The following is a 22,560-nucleotide window of genomic DNA, read 5'->3' as shown; positions in this document are numbered from 1 at the left end:
CAAATTCACCATGCCCATTCACCTCTATATTATCTGTACTTTCAGAACAGCCCATGGAGCTGAAAATATTTACTGTCTATCCCTTTACCGGAAATTTGCTGACTCCTGTTATAGGGCATTAGGTCTTACTAGATCGAGATCTTGTCACACAGTTCCTCAAAACCTTTCTCACTGGAAAATTTTGCCATGACTTAAGTTTAACAGCATGACCAGTAGAGATACAATGCAAACTGCATATATAATTTTTCTCATAGCCACTTAAAAAATTAATTTTTTATTAGAATACTTAGAACATAAAATTTACCATCCTAACCATTTTTGAGTGTACAGTTAGTTCAGTGACCTTAAATACATTCATATTGTTGTGCAACCATCACCACCATCCATCTCTAGAATTCTTTTCATCTTAAACCAAAACCCTGTACCTGTAAACAATAGTTCCCCATTATCCCATCCTGCCAGACAAGAACCAGTCTGCTTTTTGTCTCTATGAATTTGACTACTTAGGTTTCTCATAAGAGTGGAATCATAATATTGGTCCTTTTGTGACTGCCTTATTTCACTTAGCATAGTGTCCTCAAGTTTCATCCATGTTTCAGCATGTGACAGAATTTCCTTCTTTAAGGCTGAAGGATACTCCATTGCATGTGTATACTGTGGTGTGTATATATCCCATTTTGTCTATCCGTTCAGCTCTCAGTGTCACTTGGGTTGTTTCTGTCTTTTGGTTTTGTAATTGTAATATAGATATTTTTAACCTAGTATATCTTAAGTATCATTTCAACATGTAATTGATATTTTTTAAATTAAGATACTTTTCTTTTTCATACTAGGTGTTCAAGATGTGATGTGTATTTTACACGCACAGCATATCTTAATTTGGACTAGCCACATTTCAAGTGTTCAGTAGCCGCTTTTGGTTAGAAACTTCAGAATTAGAGAGCATAGCTGATAAGGTCTTCTTGCTTTGTTTCCTTACTTACCTGTCCCTGGTCATTCACTGCATTTCAGCTGTTTTTAAGTCTTTTCCTCCAACTATCAGTAGCTCTTTGTCCTTTTGAGCTTTTGCCAATGCTGCTAATGGCAGTAACATGATACTTACTACAGGCTTATTATACTAAGGCATATTGCATTAATACTTTTTAAAGTTTCACAACTTTATGATGGAAGTACTGTTGTTACCTGTTATTTAAAAATGAAGAAACCAAGACTCAGGTTAGAAAAGTGGTTAAATTTATACACTTGTTATATAGTGAATAACTCTGGAGTGAATAACTCCAGAATAACTCTGGAGTCCACACCTAATCACTGCTTCAAGACGCCCTGACTTTTCTCTGGTTGGCTTTTCAGCCTGTAGGTTTATTTAAGTATTAGTTCATTGAAGTTTGCTTGGACTTGCCACTCTAAATTAGATCAGTGACTATAATCTCTGATACCACTTTGTGATTAAGTGGACTTTATCCTCCCCTCCCCATACTGTAAGAATTTACAAAGATAGGGACTGTTTTGCTTACCTCTTAATCCCATGGTACCTGCCTAGTATTGTACTTGGCACACATTGAGTAATGCAAATGTTTATAGAGTGAATGAGCAAATAGTGTGTTAAAGATTTTTTTTTTGCAGTGTTTTGTGCTTAGTTGGGAATATTTTAACAGTGTGATTTGCTTAGAAAAATGTGACGTTTAGTCTTACTTTAGTGTCCAATGGCATTATTTATTTTAAAAATTATTTATCTTATTTTTTGATTGTGCTCGGTCTTCAGTGGTGCGCTTGAGCTTTCTCCAGTTGCAGAGAGCGGGCAGCACAGGTTTGAGGCTTATGCTCTTCAGTAGTTAGAGCATTTGGGCTCTAGTTGTGATGCACGGGCTTAGATGCTTCACAGCATGTGGAATCTTCCTGGACCAGGACTCGAACACGTTGCCTGCATTGGCAAGTGGATTCTTAGCCATTGTATCACTAGGGAAGTCCCAATGGCGTTATTTTAGTTATTTCTCTATCTGAGCAACTTCACTGTAAAAAAAAGAAAATCCCATTAAAATTAGAATTGGGAGGTTTTTCAAGAGACTAATGTTGCTATCTCCAAATCTCCTTGATGCAAAACTTACTGAGTTAGCATATCAGATTCCATTTGTTATAGGTATAAACAAAAAATATATATATGTGCATCTATTTTGCAAATAATTTTGATTATCAGAAGATATGAACTCTGGTTTATTCTAGGTAAATTTATGCCGTTCTGAGTGAGTTTGATGTCCCGTAGATATGACTACATAGACTGCTTGATTTATTAAGCAGCTAATGTGTAGATTTCTAGACTGGTGTGAGGTCTTCTGTTAGATTTTTTTTTTATAGCCTTTAAGATTCCAGTTTTTATAAAGAGTATGGCTTTATTAGTTTTAAAAATACCAACTGCAAAGAAAATGAAATACATCATGCATTCTGTTTAGGAAATTTCCAATGAGAAAAGTGTGAAATAAAACATGTATGTGTATGGCTGAGTCCCTTCGATGTTCATCTGAAACAGTCACAGAATTGTTAATTGGCTATACCGTAATACATAACTCAAAAAAATTTTTTAAAAAGGGAAACCCACTCTTAAGTGTGTATCTATCTAATTCTTTTCAGAAAAATATTCATATATTTACCCATATGTAATTTTCTACTTATTCCTGTTAAGCAGATGGATCATTACCCACACTTTAACCTTACTCTTTATTTGTATCTTCATTGTCTTTCTATATTGGCATATGAAGAGCTAACTCATTCGACTGTTATTTATTGATTATTTGTATTTATTCAGTTCAGTTCAGTCGATCAATCATGTCCGACTCTTTGCGACCCCATGAATCACAGCATGCCAGGCCTCCCTGTCCGTCACCAACTCCCGGAGTTTACTCAAACTCATGTCCATCGAGGAGGTGATGCCATCCAGCCATCTCATCCTCTGTCGTCCCCTCCTCCTCCTGCCCTCAATCTTTCCTAGCATCAGGGTCTTTTCAAGTGAGTCAGCTCTTAGCATCAGGTGACCAAAGTACTGGAGTTTCAGCTTCAGCATCAGTCCTTCCAATGAACACCCAGGACCAATCTCCGTTAGGATGGACTGGTTGGATCTCCTTGCAGTTCAAGGGACTCAAGAGTCTTCTCCAACACCACAGTTTAAAAGCATCAATTCTTCAGCACTCAGCTTTCTTTTATAGTCCAACTCTCACATCCATTCATGACTACTAGAAAAACCATAGTCTTGACTAGACAGACCTTTGTTGACCAAGTAATGTCTCTGTCTTTTAATATGCTGTCTTGGTTGGTCATAACTTTCCTTCCAAGGAGTAAGTGTCTTTTACTTTCATGGCTGCAATCACCACCTGCAGTAATTTTGGGACCCAAAAAATAGTCAGCCACTGTTTCCACTGTTTCCCCATCTATTTGCCATGAAGTGATGGGACCAGATGCCATGATCTTAGTTTTCTGAACATTGAACTTTAAGCCAACTTTTTCACTCTCCTCTTTGACCTTCATCAGGAGGCTTTTTAGTTCCTCTTCACTTTCTGCCATAAGGGTGGTGTCATCTGCCTATCTGAGGTTATTGATATTTCTCCTGGCAATCTTGATTCCAGCTTGTACTTCCTCCAGCCCAGCATTTCTCATGATGTATTCTGCATATACGTTAAATAACAGGGTGACAATATACAGCCTTGACGTACTCTTTTTCCTATTTGGAACCAGTCTGTTGTTCCGTGTCCAGTTCTAACTGTTGCTTCCTGACCTGCATACAGGTTTCTCAAGAGGCAAGGTCAGGTGGTCTGGTATTCCCATCTCTTTCAGAATTTTCCACAGTTTATTGTGATCTACACAGTCAAAGACTTTGGCACAGTCAGTAAAGCAGAAATAGATGTTTTTCTGAAACTCTTGCTTGTATTTATTAGGTTGGTACAAATGTAATTGTGGTTTTGGACCGTTAATTTTAAATCATAATTAGGTTCAAGCACATCTTTATTAGTCAAAATTGGAAACATTACAATCAACACATTTTTGCCAATGAGAAGTAAGTTTGTTTATTCCTATAATGTAAAAATCTGTGCTTTAGGATTTGATGAACTTTTGAAAAGCATTTTCTGCCTCCTGCTGGTTGTGGAAGCATTTTGCCTGCAAAAAATTGTCGGTACTTGAAGAAGTGGCAGTCAGTTAGCAAGAGGTCAGGTAAATATGTCTAGTGAAGCAAAACTTGACAGCCCAATTTGTTCAATTTTTGAAGCATTGATTGTGCAGTAGGCTGTCAGGCTTCGTCGTGGAGAAGAATTGGGTCCTTTCTGTTGATCAGTGCTGGCTGCAGGCATTGCAGTTTTCAGTGCATCTCATTAATTTGCTGAGCATGCATACTTCTCAGATGTATTGGTTTCGCTGGGGTTCAGAAAACTGTAGTGGATCAGACCGGCAACAGACCACCAAACAGTGACCATGACCTTGTTTTGATGCAAGTTTGGCTTTGGAAGTGCTTTGGAGCTTCTTTTCGGTCCAAGCTCTGAGCTGGTCATTGCTGGTTGTTGTATAAAATCCACTTTTTGTCACATGTCACAATTTGATTGAGAAATTGCTCTTCATTGCTGCATACAATAAAAGATGATGACACTTCAAAACAACGATTTTTTTGATTTTCGGTCAACTCATGAGGCACCCACTTACTAAGATTTTTCACCTTTCCAATTTGCTTCAAATGCCCAAGACCATGGAATGGTTGAAGTTGAGTTCTTCGGCAGTTTCTCATGTAGTTGTTAGAGGACCAGCTTTGATGATTGCTCTCAATTGGTTGTAGTCAACTGAGACCAACTGATGGCTGGCCACTCCAGTCCTCATCTTCAAGGCTGTCATCTTCTTGAACCACCACTGCACACTGTACATTCGTTAGCAGTTCCTGGGCCAAATGCATTGTTGTGAGTTGTCTCTGCTGCTTTGCAGTTCATTTTGAACTCATAAAGTTGCTCGGATTTGCTTTTTGTCTAAAACATCATTTCCATAGTCTAAAATAAAGTACACAGCAAGTAATGTGGCTAGCAAAAAACAAAGCAAGAAATGCACATTTAAATGATGTATAACATAACCACATTTAGAATGTATTCCAGTATCAAGTGGCAAAGTTTGATGGAAAGCCACAATTATTTTTGCACCAGCTTAATGCATAATATTAATATTTTTGAAGAAAGGGAAAGGGTGTTGTCATTACGAATATTGTGGTCTGCATCTTGGAGAGAGCATTAACCTTGGAAGCTGAAAGATAACGGCTTTACGCCTCTGAGCCTCACTGGCCATATTCTTAACATGTGATGAAATACCTGCTTTACTAGATTATTTGAAAGATTTCTTGAGATAATATGTAAAAGTACCTAACTCAGAGTTTATATACTTCACTTGAATTGGCTTCTTTCCTTTCGTATCTTTTTGTTTGCCAGGAAATTGAGTCTTATTTTTTTGTAGTAGAAGAAAGCTTAGTTTGCTAGCATGTGAAAGTGCAACATTTAATTTGTAGTTATTTGTAAAGTTTAGGTCACAGAAACTCTTAAAAACTCTTAAAAACTTAAAAACTCTGAAAAACTGTGTCCCTTTCTCATATAGCTGCTTATGTTTTTGTAGTTCATCTTATGCCTAACATCTTAATGTAAGATTTATACACTGTTTTTTAATGAGGGTACTTTAAGGTTACTCAAACCTCAGGCATTATTCTCCAAATGCCTGAGGTTTGAGTAACCTTAAATGTATTTTTTACACTTTTTTTTTTTTGAGAGATATAAGCAGTACTGAATAAAAAACTGATTAAAAAGTAGAGACTCTCAAAGGACCTGTGACTTAAAAATACTGAAATAGCAAATGTTTGAATGCAGTGTGTTACTCACCCAACTATTTAGAAAATTTTTGTTAAATGCTATTAATATGTGGTTCTGCAGGAAATGAAATTAAAGTGTTTTAATCTTTAGTTTTTGGGTTTTTTTTGAGCTTGCAAGATTTTTCTGTTTTTTTCATAAGGATATTTAATATGAGTAGAGACTGGCTAGTCAAAGGTAAATTTGGATTGTGGGATATTGGTAAGGGATGACTGTTTCATAAAAGCATATTAACTCAATATTTTAAAGTGCTTATAGTTCAGAGTTTATCCTCACACAATTAGGTTAGAAATATTTGTTTGCCTGAGTATACTATGCCCAGATATTTTACATTCATCACTTAATTGTCCTATTAGTCCTGCAGAATAATTATACTCTCCATTTTACTGATAGAAAACTGAGGCTCAGAGACAGGTGACATCTTACAGGTCATACAACTAGTAAGTGGCAAAAATAAGATTTGAATTTGGGTGTAACATGTCTCATAAACATTCTTCCCTAATGTGGTGACGCTTTGTCTCCGCCCTGCCCCACCGTGCGTGTGTCTCTTCCCCTGAACAAATCAGGAACAGGGAATAAATGACGTAGACCCTGAACAAATGAGATTGGTGTCATGAAAGTTGATACTGTATTAAATCTTAGATTTTTTCATTTCATATAGCATTCTACTTTATGTTGCCTTCTAATTCTTGATTATTTATTTGCCTCTTCCTCCTGAGATTAAAAATAGCAAATTTAGGGGGAAGAGGGTATGCTGTTAAGAATGCACTGGAAGATACAAAGCAAATATAAGACAGTTTGAGAGTCTGGAATAGTATTTCTGTATTGTAGGACAGCAGCTGATAACTGTACCAGTAACTAACTCAGCATTGTCAGAAAGTTAAATTGTATTTGGTAGAATGGAAAGCAGTTTTGGTTTTCACACAGGCGTGAACTTAGCTGTATAATCCACTGATGTGAAACACCTTACTTCAGATGATGCTGAGAAAATGAGAAGGCTGCTGAATGTTTTGTAGATGCTGAGTTGATTTCAAATCATTAAATAACTTACTTTGAGGTATGTTGAAATTTTGATTCTTGAGAACATGTATAGTAGTTTTCACTTTTCAACCTTTCTAGCCTGTTGGAAATTTCTGAAGGTTGTCAAGAGCAAGACCAGAGTAGGAAACCTACGTTTATAGGAAATGTGTATCCTTAGAGACTCATTCCAGTGTGTATTTTCATTTTGAACTGGTGGTGGCCACATGAGCTGAAGGACAAAAGTAAGCATATCTATCAAGGTAGTATAGAAATAACTAAAGGAAATTATGAAAATCCTTTTTGGTTAGGATTCTTCCCTAGGTATATGGAAGCATTTTATATAATTTGTTGCAATAAATTTTATGTTTCTACAGAAGAATATTGTCTGGGCTGCCTCCTGTCTAAAGCTGCTTTGAGAATTTTTAAGAATGGTAATCAAAGGATTAGTCTCCAATGATATTTAAGCAGCTCATACAGCTCAATATCAGAAAAACAGCCGAGTCAAAAAATGGGCAGGACACCTAAATGGACATTTCTCTAAAGAAGACATACAGATGGCCAATAAACACGTGAAAACATGTTCCACATTGCTAATTACTAGAGAATTGCAAATCGAAACTACTATGAGGCATCACCTTGCACCAGTCAGAATGGCCATCATCATAAGATCTACAAACAGTAAATGCTGGAGAGGATGTGCTCTTGGTGGGAATGTAAACTGATACAGCCATTATGGAGAACAATGTGGAGATTCCTTTAAAAACTAGGAATAGATCTACCATACGACCCAGTAATCCCACTACTGGGCATACACCCTGAGAAAACCACAGTTGTATAAGACACATGTACCCCAGTGTTCATTGCAACAATATTTACAATAGCCAGGACGTGGATACAACCTAGATGTCCATAGACAGATGAATGGATAGAAAGTTGTGGTACATACATACAATGGAATATTACTCAGTCATAAAAAGAAACAAATTTGAGTCAGTGGTAATGAGGTGGATGAACACCTTACAGAAATTGTCAGAGAAAAATATCATATCTTAACATATATATATATGGAATTTAGGAAAATAGTACTGATGAACCTATTTGCAGGGAAAGGATGAGACAGATGTAGAGAATGGGCTTGTGGACATAGCAGAGGAAGGAGAGGGTGGGAAGAATGGAGAAGGTAGCATTGACATATATACATTATCGTGTGTCAGATAGATAGCTAATGGAAGTGTGTGTGTGAGTCGTGTCCGACTCTTTGCAACTCCATGGGCTGTAGCCCACCAGGCTCCTCTGTCCATTGGATTCTCCAGGCAAGAATACTAGAGTGGGTTGCCATTTCCTTCTCCAGGGGATCTTCCTGACCCAGGGATCGAACCCGGGCCTCCTGCGTTGCAGACAGGTTCTTTACCCTCTGAGCCACAGGGAAGTCTAGTAGCTAATGGGAAGTTGCTGTATAACGTGAGGAGCCCGGCCTGGCAGTCTGTGATGACCTAGAGCGGTAGGGTGGGGAGAGGGGAGGGAGGCTTACACATGCACAACAGACGCTAAGTTGCTTCTGTTGTATTTGACTCTGTGCAACCCTGTGGACCACAGCCTGCCAGGCTCCTCTGTCCCTGGGATTCACCAGGGAAAAGACTACTGGAGTGGGTTGCCGTGCTCTCCGCCAGGGGATCTTCCTGACCCAGTAATCAAATCTGCATCTCTTATGTCTCCTACATTGGCAGGTGGGTTCTTTACCCCTAGAGCCGCTTGGGAAGCCAATGTATAATTATGACTGATTTTCGCTGTTGTACCACAGAAAACACAACAGAGAAAGGCAATTTTCTTCCAATTAAAAAATAAATTAAAAAATCCAACTTGATGCTCTTGATTTAAAGTTGAATTTTTCAGTTAATGCAAAATTTTGAGCATTTCATGTCAATAAATACAGGATGGCATTATTCTAAAAGTTGCTAATTTTTTTTTCCTAAGTCAGTACTACTTAGTTTCTGATTTTTTTTCTTGTGTTCAATAAAAGTATAATAGATAAAACAGACAGATAAGTTCAAATGTTAGAGATCAAATTTTGGAAAATTTGAAGCCATTGTAAACTATTTCCTCTACCTTTTGTAGAGTGCAGAATAGAAGTTAAAGGATGTATGAAGTACATGCAGGATTTTTGGCTCTTCTGTAAAAATATAACATCATATTTGGATTAAAATTTTCCAAAAGGTAGCTTATTTGGGAAACTAGAGCATATCTGATTTGGTATAATTAAAATTAAGATTTATTCTTTTTTGTTTTCAGTGGACTGGCAGGCTGCTGAGAGTTATTGTTATCCTTTGTTTTTGTAAAGTTTGTTACAAGCTTTGAATAATCAGAGAAAACCAATATTAGTCTGTTTGGGAGTAGTTCTAATTACCTAAATTGTTTGACATCAGTTATTTGAAATTTAAAATTTATTTTTATAAGAATTGGATAATAGGTAGTCACATTACACAGTTTCTCTTTGTACCCTATTTCTGTCATAATGCTTTCCAGTCTTCAACATGAAGTGCTATAAATTCTTATTTTGAATTGCCTTAGGTGCCCCTCAGAACCAGGAGTTTCATGAAGCTAGAGGAGTCTAGTATCAGTGATGTTAATTTTCAACAATGTTGTAATTCTTTAGGAGAAAGTGATTTCTTATGAGTCTGTAAAGACTTTGGTTTCTTGAGATTTTTGTGAAGATTGAATGAGATGATGTGGGGATGTGGTTCGAGGCATGATGTAGCTGTAGTAAAATAATGAGTATAAATGCATTTTGAACTGTGTGCCACTAAGATCTTACCCCTTTGCATCTAGGATATCAAGAGAAGCCCCTAGTATGTCCAGAAAGCCAAACTATCCTTCCCAACATCGGCAATTCATGGTTAGTAGGATTCTAGCCCTTAAATATTACTAAGGGCTCAACTAAAGCATTCACTGCCATTCTATGATAGAAGCTTTTGAGGTTGTGGCTGTTCTGGATATCAGGTCTGAACTGTCTCTGCTTAATTATGCTCATGGATAATTGTCTCTTATTCTTGGGTGATCATCTGTGTTGTGATTTCTGTGCCTCATAGCCACTCTGATCTGCTACCTAAAACTAGAATTTTTAGACAAACTTTATTTTTAAGATTTTTACTGAAGTGTAGTTGATGTACAATGTTGTGTTAGTTTCTGGTGTACAGCAGAGTGAATGAGCTATACATGTACCTAGCTCCACTCCTTTTTAGTTTTTTAGTCCATATAGGTCATTACAGAGTATTGAGTAGAGTTCCCTGTGCTGTTCAGTAGATTTTTATTTCAATAATTCTATTTATTTATTTTTAGTTGTGCTGGGTCTTTATTGCTGTGCAGCCTTTTTTCTCTAGCTGCAGCCAGTGGGGGCCTGTCTCTAATTATGATGTGTGGGCTTCTCATTGTGGTGGCTTCAGTAGTTGGGCCATATAGGCTTAGTGGTTGTGACTCGTGGGCCCTAGGGTGTGCAGGCTTCAGTAGTTGGCAGTTCCTGGGCTCTAGAGCACAGGCTCAGTACTTGTGACATAGGCTGAGTTGCTCCACGGCATGTGAGATCTTCTGGGACCAGGGATTGAACCCGTGTCTTCTGCATTGGCAGGTGGATTCTTTACCACTAAGTCAACAGGGAAGCCCTGTAACAGTTTTTATATTGGACTATTCAGTGGGTATGTCACTAGTTTTACTTTGTTTTTTTCTTCTTATTTATTTTTAAAGCCATTTTGTATTGGGGTATAGCTGACTAATGGGGATGGAGGTTTGGGGGAGAAGCATGGACTCTAGAGTGTGCGTGTTCACTGATTGCAGCACACAGACTTCTTTATTTGCAGTGTGCAGGCTTGGTTGCCCTGTGGCATGTGGGATTTTAGTTCCCCGACCAGGGATTGAACCTGCATCCCCTGCATTGGAAGACAGATTCTTAACCGCTGGACCACCAGGGAAGTCCCGTGTCAGAGGTTTTAAAGTTACCCGGTTTTTATTTTAGGATTAGTCTCCTTCCTTTGTTTATTGGCTATTTAGATTTCATTTTTGTGAAGTTCTTATTTCAGTCTATTGGCTAGTTTTCAGTTGGCTTGTATTTTACTGATCTGCTGGCTTCTGTATAAAATCTGGGTTTCAGGGTCTCTGTTGGTTTTTGGTATTGTAGATATTTTCACTCTCTTGCTTAACATTTTACTCTGTTAATGATAGTTTAATTTATTGTGGATTTTTTGTGGCTATATTTTTTTGTGTCCTATCTGGGAAATCTTTTCCAGTTGAACTAGTATTCTACTCATTTACCTTTTTGATACTGTTTAATTGCATGGTAGGGGTTCCTTTGTGGCTCAGTGGTATAGAATCTGCCTGCCAAACAGGAGATATGGATTCAGTCTGTTTCAGGATCTTCCCCTGAAGAAGGGTATAGCAACCCACTCCAGTATTCTTGCTTGGAAAATTCTATGGACAGAGGACCCTGGTGGGCAGCAGTCCTTGGGGTTGCAAAAGAGCTGGACATGACTTAGTGACTCAATAACAACAATTGCATGGTTCTGTTTGCTTTGTGTGTGGAGTGCATGGTTTAAAAGATTTAAACTTCTTGAAATATGTTGACACGCTTTATGGCCCAGTATTGTTGTTGTTTAGTTGCTGAGTTGTGTCCTACTCTTTTTTTGTGACCCCAAGAATTGTAGCCTGCCAGGTTCCTCTGTCCATAGGATTTCCCAGGCAAGAATACTGGAGTGAGTGGCCATTTCCTTCTCCAGGGAATCTTCCTGACCCAGGGATTGAACTCGTGTCTCCTGTATTGACAGGGGATTCTTTACCTCTGAGCCAGGAGGGAGGCCAGTAGCCCAGTATATAAGTTTGTAAATGTACTAGAAAAGAACATTTATTCTGTGGTTGTTGGATACAGTGTTTTATACACGCCAGTTGAGTCATCAGTTAATTATGTTGTTCAAATGTTTTTTTTTTCCTTTTTGCCTGTTTTATTCTATCAGTTACTGAGGTAAATGTGCTATAAAATATGTTACTGTACTTTTGGATTAGTCTATTTTTCTCTGTAGTTCTATTTTATTTTTGCTTTATGTATTTTGAAACTGTATTATGATATACATGTACGTTTAAAGTTTTCTTGTGAATTGAACACTTTCTAATGTTGAAATGTCCTAGTTGCTTTTGTATTGTATTAAAGTTTGCTTTGTTCTGGGAACTATTCAGTATCCTGTGATAGACCATAATAGAAAAGAATATGAAAAAGAATGTGTGTATATATTTATATATTTACATATAATGTGTATAATTGAATCTCTTTGCTGAACAGACTGTAATTAACAGAGTAAATCAACTACACTTCAACTGTAAAGAAAAAATATTGTGAGTAGCCTCACTAACTTTATTTGGTTAGTTTTTGCCTGGTCTATCTTTACCCATTCTTTTTTTTTCTTCCCTTAGTAATTTCTGTGTATCTTTTTTTAAGCAATGTGAAACTGGGTTTTTAGACCCAGTCTGGCAATTTTGTCTTTGTAACATGTAGTCTGTTATGTAATTATTGATACATTTGGTTTACAGTTCCCATTTTACCACTGATTTCTGTCTTTCCTGTCTCTTCTATGTTGCTTTTTTCTCTTTTGTTTTGTATTATTCCAGCTACCCCCCCCCCCACCTTTTCCAGTTGCACCTTTTATTAGGTTGGTAGATGCATGCTATTTATATTGTTTAGTAGTTGTACCAGAGAATACCATGTGCATCTTATAAAATGTCTAAATCAGTAGCTACTTGTACTTCCTGTTATTACAAGAACCTTGGAACAATTGAGCACTGTTTATACCTGCCTGCAGTCTATACTTGAACCCCCCTCCTTACTTCCTCCTTTGTTCTCTTTTCCTTCTTCCAACATAAGACATTGTTATTAATACTTTATAAAGTCAGTTTTTGTTTGTATTTATTCTTTCCGTTGTTTTATTCCTTCACCTAGGAGAGGATCATTTTCTTCTGTCTGAGGAATTCATTAACATTCCCTGTGGTCTGTGTATGCTGGGAACAAATTCTCTGTTTTTGTGTATCAGAAAATGTCTATTTTGATTTCATTTTGGGGGAATTTGCACTGGATATGAAATTTTAGTTTGCCAGTTACTGTTCCCCCTTTAAAATTTTTCTTAATTTTAAAATCATGGGTAATTTTATCCTTCACTTAAATGAAAAAAAATCATGGGTAATTTTAAATATTTAAAGAAGTAGAGATAATAGTAAGTTGACTCCCCATGAATCCTTCACCCAGTTTTGACAATTTATCTTAGAGCCAGCCTTGTTGTAAGTGTACTTACCCTTAAGGCTCCTCTCAGTTCCATTATCTGACTCATCTCTCATGGATTATATCTCTTCATCCTTTAATATTTTAGCATGTATCTCTAAAAGATAAGGACCCTCTTTAAAAAAACACAGTACATTATCCTGCCTTACCAATTAATGCTGTCTAAATTTCACCAATCCGGAATTTCCCCTTTGTCTCAAAATGACTTTTTAAGTGTTAATGATAGCATGAATTTACTATATATTTTTGCCTTTTTAAAAAAAGACTTTAGAGCAGTTTTAGGTTTATAGCAACTTGAGCAGGAAATACAGAGTTCTCATACTCCTTGCTCTCCCCCTCCCCTGACTTAAATCTCCCCATCAACATCCCACCCTGGGGACGGTACATTTGTTTTAATTGATGGACCTATATTGACACATCCTTATCATTCAAAATTCATAGTTTAAGACTCACTCTTGGTGTTTTGACAAGTGTATAGTGTATATGCCCTGCCTCTACCCTAACTCTTGGCAACCACTGATCCATTTACTGTCTCCATAGTTTTGTCCTTTCCAGAATGTTGTCTAGTTGGAATTATACTAGCCTTTTAGTATGTAGCCTTTTAGATTGGCTTATTTGACTTAGTATGCATTTAAGGTTCCTGCGTGGTTCTTTTGATGGTTTTATGGCTTATTTCTTTCTATTGCTAAATAGTATCCCTTTGTCTGGTTGTACCATGGTTTATTTATTCACCTGTGGAACAATTTCTTGGTTGCTTCCAAGCTTTGACATTAACGAATAAAGCTGTCATATACACCTGTGAGCAGGTTTTGTTTGTCCATAAGTTCTCAACTCCTCTGGGTAAATATCAGGGAGAGGGTCCTTGCTGGACCAAATGGTAAGACTATGTTTAGTTTTGTAAGAAATTGCTAAACTCTTCCAAAGTGGCTATACCATTTTGTATTCCCATCAGCAAGGAATGAGAGTTCCTGTTTCATATCCTTGCCAGTATTTGGTGATGTTTCTGTTTTAGTTTGGCCATCCTAATAGTTATATAGTGCTCTCTTCTTGTTCTAACTGGCAATTTCCTAACGGCCTATAATGCAAATATGCTTCTTTGCCATCTGTGTATCTTCTTTGGTGAGATATCTGTTAAAATTTTTGCCTATTTTTTAATTGCATTCAGTTTTTTTTCTAAACCTTTATTTATTTATTTTTGTCTGCACTGGGCCTTTGTTGCTGTGCATGGGCTTTCTCTAGTTGAGTTGAGCTTGGGCTACTTGTCAATTGTGGTGCACAGGCTTCTTGTAGTGACTTGTTTTTTTTTCTCTTTTGTAGTGACTTGTTGTGGAGAACAGGCTCTAGGTGGCAAGGGCTTCAGTCATTGTGGTGCGTAGCCTCAGTAGTTGCAGCCCATAGGCTCTAAAGTGTGGTCTCAGTAGTTGTGGCACACGAGCCCAGCTGCCCCTTGGCATGTGGGATCCTCCCAGATCAGGGATCAAACCTGTGAACCCCGCATTGACAGGCAGACTCAACCACTGGATCACCAGAGAATTACTTTAAATAACAGTCCTTTATCAGATGATCATTTCTAAGAGTTTTCTCCCAGTCTGGCTTTTCCCATTCTCTTGCAAAAGATTTCTGTTTCAAATGACATGCAAATAAAGCTCATATGTTGCAAGGAACTGATAAGTTCCCTAGTTTTTCCTCTTTTGTACTAATTATGCATTTGTTTTTCCTGCCTTGTTGCATTGGCTGGAGTTTTCAATATGATGTTGAATAGAGAGCAGACACCCCCCCCCCCCTTTTTTCCTTTAAAGTTTGTTTTTATTGTGGTAAAAGTCACATGATGTAAAACACAGCATTTTAACCATGTTTAACTGTACAGTTCAGTGGCACTGAGTACATTCACATTGTTGCACAACTGTCACCATTATCCCTCTCCCCAATGTTTCACCTTCCTAAGCTGAAGCTCTGTCCCCATTAAGCTCTGACTCCCCATTGCCCCTCCCCGCTTCCCGGCCCCTGGCATCTAGCAGTGTATTTTCTGACTCTGTTAATTTGTCTGTTCTAGGTATCTTGTATAAGTGGAATCAAATAGTATTTGGAGAGCAGACATCCTTGCTTTGTTACTGGTCTTAGAGGGAAAACATTCAATTGGTCACCATTATTACTCCAAACAGTAGATATTTTGTAGATGTACTTTATCAGGTCTAAGTAGTTTCCTTTTATTCCTGATTTCCTGGAAATTTTCTTAGAAATGAATGCTTTCTAATGCTTTTTTGTTATTGATTGATAAGATGGTGTGGATTTTCTTTTCCTTTTGTCAATATGGTGAATTACATTGGTTTTTCAAATGTTGAAATTTCTAGGGTAAACCTCACTTGGTCATTAAGAATTATTCTTCTGTTCTATATTACTGGATTTAACTTGGTATTTTATGGAGCATTTCTGTCTGTGTTCATGAGGGATATTGGTCTGTAGTTTTTCTTTTCTAGTTTTGGTATCAGGGTAATAATATTGCCCTCATGAAATTAATTGAAAGTGTTTCCTTTTCTATTTTCAGAAGAGAGTGTGTGAATTCTGGTAGCTTGAATCTTTCAAGATATCGGTCCATTTCATCCACGTTACCAAACACCTTGCATGCAGAGTTTTTCTTGAGCTTTTCTGTGGCTCAGTCGTAAAGAATCTGCCTGCCTATGCAGGAGACTTGGGTTCCATCCCTGGATCGGGAAGATCCCTCGGAGAAGGAAATGGTTCATGGGATCGCAAGAGAGTTGGACACGATTTAGCAGCTAAACAACAACAATAAGGAATAAGGAATTTTCCTTATTATCCTTTTAATTGTGAGGTCTGTAGTCATTTTCTTTTCTTGTTCCTCATATTGCTAATTTATATCTTCTGGCTTTTTTTTGGCCTTTGTATCTAGATTCTAATCAATTTTACTGATATTTTGAGAGATGTTTTTCTTATTTTTCTGTTTTTGATTTCTGCTCTCTTTGGGGGGGGGTTCATTTGTTGTTTTTCTGTTTTCTAAAGGTTGAAACTGTAGGCTGCTGATTTGTGACCTTTCTTAAATTTATGTCTTTAACAGTGTAAATTTTTCTAGGTATTGCTGTAGCTGTATCTTACAAATTTTCACATTGTAGCTTCATTTTTGTTCAGTTGAAAATATTTTTTAATTGTTCTTTAAGACTTTCTTTTTGACCCATGACTTATTTGGAAGTGTTTTGTTTACTTTGGAAGTTTCAGGTATCTCTCTGTTACCGATTTCTACTGTTACTCCATTAGTGTCAGAGAGTATACTTAACATGGTTTCAAACTTACAATTATTAACATTTCCAAGGTTTGTTTTAAGACCCAGTTGATGATTTTATCTTGGTTGAGTGTCCCATGTTTACTTAAAAGTTTCATTTTCTTCTATAGGTTCCTCTCTGCTTTTTCCTGTTAGCAAGTTATTTGTTAAGGACACCTTTTTTGTTGAGTTTAGTGACTGTTTCCTTTTAATGTCATTTACTATGTTCATTAATCACCTGCAGATTTGGGGGAAATTTATTAGAGCACTGTCCATCAGAACCATCCAATCACCTGGGAAGTTTGTTAAACCATAGATTAAAAAAAAACAAAAACAAAAAACCATAGCTTGCTGGGCCTCATCCCCAGAGTTTCTGATTTGACTGGGTCCTGAGAATTTGCCCACAAAGGTCCGTCTAGTCAAGGCTATTGTTTTTCCAGTGGTCATGTATGGATGTGAGAGTTGGACTGTTAAGAAAGCTGAGCACCAAAGAATTGATGCTTTTGAATTGTGGTGTTGGAAAAGACTCTTGAGAGGCCCTTGGACTGCAAGGAGATCCAACCAGTCCATCCTAAAGGAGATCAGTCCTGGGTGTTCACTGGAAGGACTGATGTTGAAGCTGAAACTCCAATACTTTGTCCACCTCACGTGAAGAGTTGACTCATTGGAAAAGACCCTGATGCTGGGAGGGATTGGAGGTAGGAGGAGAAGGGGACGACAGGATGAGATGGCTGGATGGCATCACCAGCTCGATGGACATGAGTTTAAGTAAACTCCGGGAGTTGGTGATGGACAGGGAGGCCTGGCGTGCTACGATTCATGGGGTTGCAAAGAGTTGGACACGACTGAGTGACTGAACTGAACTGAGAATTTGCATTTCTATCAAATTAACCTGGTAATGGTGAAAGTTGCTCATCTGGGGGACAGCAGTTTGAGAAGTACAGCTCTGGAACAGTTTCTCAACCTCGTTATTGTTGACATTTGGGGTTTTAAAATCCTTTGTTGTTGAGGCTGAACTGTGTGTTATAGGTTATTTAGCATCTTCCGTCTCTACCCACTAGTGCTACTTAATCCATGTTGTGACAACGATAAATGTCCTCAAATATTGCCAGATGCTCCCCAGGGCAGATAGAGGCCTCCACTCACTTCAGGAACCACTGCCTTGGATAACTATCTAGTGAAAACCCTTAAGTCTTTATCTCTAAGTTCTTTTATTTTAGCCTAGTTAGATTTTCCTTGGAGACATTGTGTATTATTATCCTTATGCTTGGATGTTGAAAGTCCAGACGCCAGCATTCCGTTTGATAGCTGTGAGGGGAATGGGGAAAGGCTGAGCATCTTGTATGTCTCTGTTGACTTAATCTTCTTCTTTTAGTGTCGTGCTCCTGTTCTCCGTGTGCCTAGTATGTTCTTTAGTCCAGAGACCCTGTTCCCCTTCCAGAGGAAAGAAAATTCTCCCTCCTTTTTGTTGGGTTTGGGGAGGGACGATTGCTTGCTTAGCATGCAGTGAAGATGTGTCTGCTTTGATTTTTAAATCCCCTATTTTAATCCTTCAGCATCTGTCACCTTATACCCTGTTCTCAGCCCCTGGTGGTACCATAGTGAGTCTTCTAGGAATTCTGTAGATTGTGGGGCGGGGGGGGATTGTATTAGCTTGGTTTTCTGTATTACCAGTTGAGGATTCAGTTCTCCTGGGTGCCATTGGATGTTTAGGATCAAAACTTTGTTCTGGTTAAAACCAAAAGGTCTCAATTTCTTCTATTTTATGAGTTTCTGCCTTAAAATGTTTCTTCCTCCAGATCGTATTCTGATTAACAGACATATCTAGAATATATAAAGAATTTTTATAGCTCAGTAATAGGAAGGCAAATAACCCAATTAAAAACTGGGCAAAGGCTGTGAATAAAGTTCTCCAAAGATATAAATAGAAGCACACAAAAAGATGCTCAATGTCATTAGTTGTCAGGGGGATGGAAATGAAAACTACAGCATATCTACTAGGATGGCTATTAAAAACAAATTAGGTAATAAATATTGGTGATGGTGTGGAGAGATTAGAACCTTATACACTGCTGGTAGGATTGTACAATAGTAATAGCCATTAAATACTTAGGATAACACTCTGGTGGTTCCTCAAGTGATTAAGAATTAAGAGTCATTTAATTATGCATTTGAGTATGTACCCAAGAGAAATGCAATCATATGTCCACAGAAAAACTTGTACATAAACACTTGTTGTTTAGTTGCTACGTCATGTCTCACTCTTTCAAGACCCCATGGACTGTATCCTGCCAGCCTCTTCTGTCCATGAGATTTCCCAGGCAAGAATATTGGAGTGTATTGCTGTTTTCCTTCTCCAGGGGATCTTCCCCACTCAGTTTATAGCAACATTATTCATAATAGCCAAAAGGTGGAAACAGCCCAAGTGCCCATCAATTGATGGATAAACAAAATGTTGTATATTCATACAATAGAAGGTTAGGCCATAAAAAGTGATGAACTATTGATACATACCACAACATGAATGCACCTTTCATACATGTTAAGTGAAATTGCCAAGTGATAACCACTGGACTGCCAGGGAGCTCCCCGATTACTGGTTTCTTACGGTTTGGAGTGATGGGGGGATAGGGAGGTCATAACTAAAAGGTACTGGTTTCTTTTTGAGAACATGAAAATGTCAAAATTGACCATGGTGATGGTTGAATGAAATCTGTGAATATACTAAAAAGCCATTGTATGCCAAATATGGGTGACTGAAGTGACTTAGCACAGGGTATATTTAATCTGAGTTCAGTTCAGTTCAGTTGCTCAGTTGTGTCCAACTCTGCAACCCCATGAACCGCAGCACACCAGGCCTCCCTATCCATCACCAACTCCTGGAGTCCACCCAAACCCAAGTCCATTGAGTCGGTGATGCCATCCAACGGTTTCATCCTCTGTCGTCCCCTTCTCCTCCTGCCCCCAATCCCTCCCAGCATCAGGATCTTTTCAAATGAGTCAGCTCTTCGCATCAGGTGGCCAAAGTATTAAGAGTTTCAGCTTCAACATCACTCCTTTCAATGAACACCCAGGACTGATCTCCTTTAGGATGGACTGGTTGGATCTCCTTGCAGTCCAAGGGACTCTCAAGAGTCTTCTCCAACACCACAGTTCAAATGCATCAATTTTTTGGCACTCAGCTTTCTTCACAGTCCAACTCTCACATCCATACATGACTACTGGATAAAACCATAGCCTTGACTAGACGGACCTTTGTTGGCAAAGTAATGTCTCTGCTTTTTAATATGCTATCTAGGTTGGTCATAACTTTCCTTCCAAGGAATAAGCATCTTTTAATTTCATGGCTGCAATCACCATCTGCAGTGATTTTGGAGCCCAGAAAAATAAAGTCAGCCACTGTTTCCACTGTTTCCCCATCTATTTGCCATGATCTTAGTTTTCTGAATGTTGAGCTTTAAGCCAACTTTTTCACTCTCCTCTTTCACTTTCATCAAGAGGCTCTTTAGTTTTTCTTCACTTTCTGCCATAAGGGTGGTGTCATCTGCCTATCTGAGGTTATTGATATTTCTCCTGGCAAATTTCTCCCGGCACTCTTGATTCCAGCTTGTACTTCTTCCAGCCCAGTGTTTCTCATGATGTACTCTGCATGTAAGTTAAATAAGCAGGGTGACAATATACAGCCTTGACGTACTCCTTTCCTGATTTGGAACCAGTCTGTTGTTCTGTGTCCAGTTCTAACTGTTGCTTCCTGACCTGCATACAGGTTTCTCAAGAGACAGGTCAGGTGGTCTGGTACTCCCATCTCTTTCAGAATTTTCCACAGTTTATTGTGATCCACACAGTCAAAGACTTTGGCATAGCAATAAAGCCGAAATAGATGTTTTTCTGGAACTCTGTTCTTTTTCGATGTTGGCAATTTGATCTCTGGTTCCTCTGCCTTTTCTAAAACCAGCTTGAACATCTGGAAGTTCACAGGTCTTGTATTGCTGAAGCCTGGCTTGGAGAATTTTGAGCATTACTTTACTAATGTGTGAGATGAGTGCAATTGTGTGGTAGTTTGAGCATTCTTTGGCATTGCCTTTCTTTGGGATTGGAGTGAATACGGACCTTTTCCAGTCCTGTGGCCACTGCTGAGTTTTCCAAATTTGCTGGCATATTGAGTGCAGCACTTTCACAGTATCATCTTTCAGGATTTGAAATAACTCAACTGGAATTCCATCACCTCTACTAGCTTTGTTCGTAGTGATGATTCCTAAGGCCCACTTGACTTCACATTCCACGATGTCTGGCTCTAGGTGAGTGATCACACCATCGTGATTATCTGGGTCGTGAAGATCTTTTTTGTACAGTTCTTCTGTGGGTTCTTGCCACCTCTTTTTAATATCTTCTGCGTCTGTTAAGTCCACATCATTTCTGTCCTTTATTGAGCCCATCTTTGCATAAAATATTCCCTTGGTATCTAACTTTCTTGAAGAGATCTCTAGTCTTTCCCATTCTGTTGTTTTCCTCTGTTTTGCATTCATCGCTGAGGAAGGCTTTCTCATCTCTCCTTGCTATTCTTTGAAACTCTGCATTCAAATGTGTATATCTTTCCTTTTCTCCTTTGCTTTTAATCTGAGTAGATTGGTTCTTAAAGTCAGACCTAGATTTCAAGCTTGAAAAAGAAAAGTGAAAGTGAAGTTGCTCAGTCGTGTCCGACTCTTTGCGACCCCATGGACTGTAGCCTGCTAGGCTCCTCCATCCATGGGATTCTCCAGGCAAGAATACTGGAGTGGCGTGCCATTTCCTTCTCCAGGGGATCTTCCCAACACAGGGATTGAACCCCGGTCTCCTCACTGCAGGCAGACTCTCTACTGAGCCACCAGGGGCTCCAGTTTCAGGCTTAACCAGTCAGTTGATTAGCTGTGTCACTGTGAGAGGAGCGTATTGAACCCATCTGTTTCTGTATCTGAAATAGGATTAAGAGTCATCTTCAGTTATTGAGGTTTAAAGAGCTGGCCTTCTCGTAGCTGCTGTTCATTAAACCACCTTCTGTACCTGGTGCTTGAGTTTCACATCCGTTCTCATTCCATTCTTATGAAATTATGTTATGCACATTCCCTTATTATTATTTCTAACAGCGGCCAAAGAGAGAAATGAAATGCTTAATAATATGAGGACAGTTAATTCATGATTGGACTTAATCTTTTTATATAGAATATTGTGCTACTGGTGCGTTAGCAAAGATTTTTCTAGTTGAAAATTGCTTATCTTATATAAAAGAGTTATATATCATATATTTTCAAAGGAAGGAAAGTTCAGATGATAAAGGTCTGAAATATTTACTGTAGTATAATTTCACATTGTATTTATGATTTTTAAATAAAAGTTACATTGAGTGTTGTAACTTGGTTATGGAAAATTTCATTTATACACAAAGGTAGGATGTGATGAATTTTTGTTCACCTCTCTTTGACCGTGATTGACATATGATCTATCTTGCTTTATGTTTGTATTCCTCTACATCTCCCCTCCTACTCCTGTAAGAAAATGTTAGATATTATTTAATGTGTCTTTCTACTTACTGTGACAACCAGAATTACCCCTATATTTCCAAAACATTGCCTTGATGATAATGTTAATTGTCTCTTGAGACCCATTTCTGGAGGGCATTGTGGTATGATGGGATTCTTTGAATTTCTTTACCCACCCTGAGATTTTTTGACTTCAACAGTGGAGTAAAACCTAAGTGTACAGGTGATTTTAGTGAAAGTGTGAGAAACTTATCTAGCATAGAGTAAGTAAACTTTTCTTATCTTGGTTTGGCCAGAAAGTTTTTTCTGGCTTTTCTGCAAGATACTATGGAAAAACTCAAATGAACTTTTTGGGTAGTCCAATAGTATGACACACTCTTCTGTTGTATGTTTCTGCATTTTACTCTCCTCCCTGGGAAGCCTTTCTTGAGGTTTTCTTGGCTTCTTCCTAATTATATTTTACGAAAACTTTCTCTATCCTTTGTACTTCCTCTGTACTTTGTGGTTTACTTGACTGCTCGCCTTCAGGGAGGAATTTTTACTTTCTGTTTCTGCATGATGTGTGTG

At 38.1% G+C, this 22,560-nt stretch overlaps 1 protein-coding gene and 1 long non-coding RNA gene across 3 annotated transcripts in view; both read left to right on the top strand.

Annotated features, from left to right (window-relative positions):
• UBQLN1 (ubiquilin 1) overlaps window positions 1–22,560 on the top strand; it is a 54,623-nt gene that overhangs the window by 8,710 nt on the left and 23,353 nt on the right. The gene's annotated exons all lie outside the window — the stretch shown is intronic.
• LOC122431601 lies at window positions 3,877–8,513 on the top strand. The gene is made up of 3 exons (XR_006266579.1): window positions 3,877–4,561; window positions 6,478–6,481; window positions 8,490–8,513. It is a non-coding gene; the product is annotated as an uncharacterized LOC122431601 (long non-coding RNA).

Source organism: Cervus canadensis, chromosome 30, assembly GCF_019320065.1.
Source record: "Cervus canadensis isolate Bull #8, Minnesota chromosome 30, ASM1932006v1, whole genome shotgun sequence".
NCBI lineage: Eukaryota > Metazoa > Chordata > Mammalia > Artiodactyla > Cervidae > Cervus > Cervus canadensis.
Note: the sequence above shows the minus strand (reverse complement) of the source record. Positions and strands in the feature narration are given on the sequence as shown.